Source organism: Crocuta crocuta, unplaced genomic scaffold (genome assembly GCF_008692635.1).
Source record: "Crocuta crocuta isolate KB4526 unplaced genomic scaffold, BGI_CrCroc_1.0 scaffold9, whole genome shotgun sequence".
Classification (NCBI taxonomy): Eukaryota; Metazoa; Chordata; class Mammalia; order Carnivora; family Hyaenidae; genus Crocuta; species Crocuta crocuta.
In genome coordinates, this window is record NW_027551567.1 from 5,047,377 (window position 1) to 5,049,900 (window position 2,524).

The window sequence follows — 2,524 nt, forward strand, 5'->3', positions numbered from 1 at the left end:
AAAGAAGGAAATTAAAATTTTCCTTCTGACCAAGAAAGACTCAGAGACAAATTTCATTACTACCTTTACCAGTTTTCAGGAGTATGCATTTTCACTGTTCCCCTCCTGTGTTTCATAATAATGTCATAATATTATTTGTATTATAGTTCAACCCTTAAGGGTTATAGTTTGCATTTTGCTGAATGGCCCCCTTTCTTTCTCCCATTTTCCCAGCTCTTTCTTATTCCTTTTCTCTCTTGGACTCTTTTTCTCTCCTTTTTTCTTTCCCTTCTCCCTTAGAAACTTCTTTTTTCTTTCTTAAAAAATTTTTTTTTTATTGTTTTATTTATTTCTGAGGAAGAGACAGCATGAGCAGGGGCGGGTCAGAGAGAGAGGGAGACACAGAATCTGAAACAGGCTCCAGGCTCCAAGTCAGCTGTCCGCACAGAGCCCGACTCAGGGCTTGAACCCACAAACTGCAAGATCATGACCTGAGCCAAAGTCGGAAGCTCAACCGACTGAGCCACCCATGCACCCCAGCAACTTCTTTTCTTGTTGAAGTTAAATAGAACTGAAACTTCACAATTAATTAGCCATTTTAGTGGGATTATTTTTTCCTTTGAAATAAAAATAATGTCTCTTCATTACACAGGGCACCCCTTACAATATCTTCTTGTCATTCATATTTATCACTTGACAAATTAACAATAGAAGGTACACATATTAGTGATAAGGCTGCAGTATCAAAGTATCCAAGACTAGGTGGCTCAACCAACAGAAATTTATTTTCTTATAGTTCTGGAGGCTGGAAGCCTGAGATCAAGATGTTGGCAGAGTTGGTTTCTTCTAGGCCCCTCTTCTTGGCTTGTAGATGGATGTCTTCTGATTTCACATGGTCTTCCCTCTGTACCTCTCTGTGTCCTAATTTCTTCTTCTTACCAGCATAACAGCAATATTGGATTAGGATCCACTCTAATAACCTAACTTTAACTTAATTACCTCTTTAAAGACCCCCATCTCCAAATACAGTCACATTCTGAGATTCTAGGGCTAGGACTTCAACATACAATTTTGGGAGAATACAGGTCAGCACATAACCATACACCTTTCAATTAGCAATAATCACACCTCAGATAAACCTCATTGGCCATGATACTGCCACTGCACAAAGCTATTTAACCATACACCTTTAAGTTTAATGGGGAGTTTTGTTTTGTTTTGTTTTGTTTTAATCACTGGTTTAAGGCAAAGATTGCTGAGTGGCTAGTCAAGAGAATTACCTGGGGAGATTGAAAAATACAGATTCCTGGGAGATTCCAGGAGATTCTTATTGAGAGCATCTGGAAAAGAAATAGGAATATGTATATTTAAAAAACACCCGAGGTAACTCAGATAATTAGTGAGGTTTGAGAACCACCATTGTTACTAATTCCTGGCGTGTTTATTATTGCTCTAGGAGAGATCAAGTTCAGTGGAAGAAGAGAAGTTGCTTAGGAGAACCATAGAACAATTACCTTTGAGGAGTACTTCTCTGAAACTTTACTGTTCTCTTCATTTGGTTTCATGTTTTTCTTTTTTTTTTTCTGTCTTTTTCATTGCATTTCATTTCTGCATGTACTCAGTAATGTAAGATCTTATAGTAACCAACAACTTGTGGTCTAAGTCTAATGATTTCATTAGCTGCAACTTTTGAACTTAGGTTCCAAATAATTTCTGACTCATATATTTCTACTTCAGCTATGAGCATTAGTTAGGTATCTAATTTATTCTGTGTGTGTCCAGTCATGTTTGAAGATGATGACATGAACAGGGAGATAGTAAAGTCTGCTGTCAAGAATTTCAGGGACTTCTCAAATTTCAGGTACTTTCTTGTTTAGATTAGCAAAGACATTATCTCCTAATGTTACCATATTATTATTTTAAGCAAAATCATATCATTGGAGATTTATTATATTTTGGGTTGTTTAGACTGGATTCTTTTATTACACCAGCTCTGATGTGGCACACATCCACTGGTAAGGATTACTAAACCAGGGGTCAGTTGCCTAAGTTTTGTGCCTTGTGGCTGCCACATTGAGAGACTTAACATGATTTTGCCAGCTGCCTTTTCCCTAACACAGTTGTAGCAAAGGTGATAGAACCAGGACTTAGCACAAATCTCCCTAGAGGTTTTGTATCTGATTAAAAAACTTCACCAGAATGCTTACTACGGTTCCAGTGAAGTTATGCCTCCATTTGGGTTGAAGTAAACCCAACAGCTATTGTCAGAATAGGAGATAACATTGCTATGTAGTCTATGAAGAGATAATTTCAGCATTTAAACACGAAATGTAAACTCTTGGTTTAAAAAAAATCATGCAAAGTCAACAACAGTGATCTTTCTTTATATAGAAAGTCATTACCTATGGTCCCTTGAGAGTAACATACAAAAACTGACTATAGATTTTTAAGTTTGCATCATGTTAGAGGAAGAAAAGTGAAGGGGGCGGAAACAAAGGGGAATGAGTTCTGTTGTTTTGAATGAGAGTTACAGGTCAGCTTGCAC

The 2,524-nt window shown here is 37.2% G+C and overlaps 1 pseudogene; it reads right to left on the reverse strand.

Moving 5' to 3' along the window:
- Positions 1–1,078: 1,078 nt before the first annotated feature.
- On the reverse strand, positions 1,079–1,152 carry LOC144220199 (U4 spliceosomal RNA; annotated as a pseudogene).
- Positions 1,153–2,524: the final 1,372 nt, after the last annotated feature.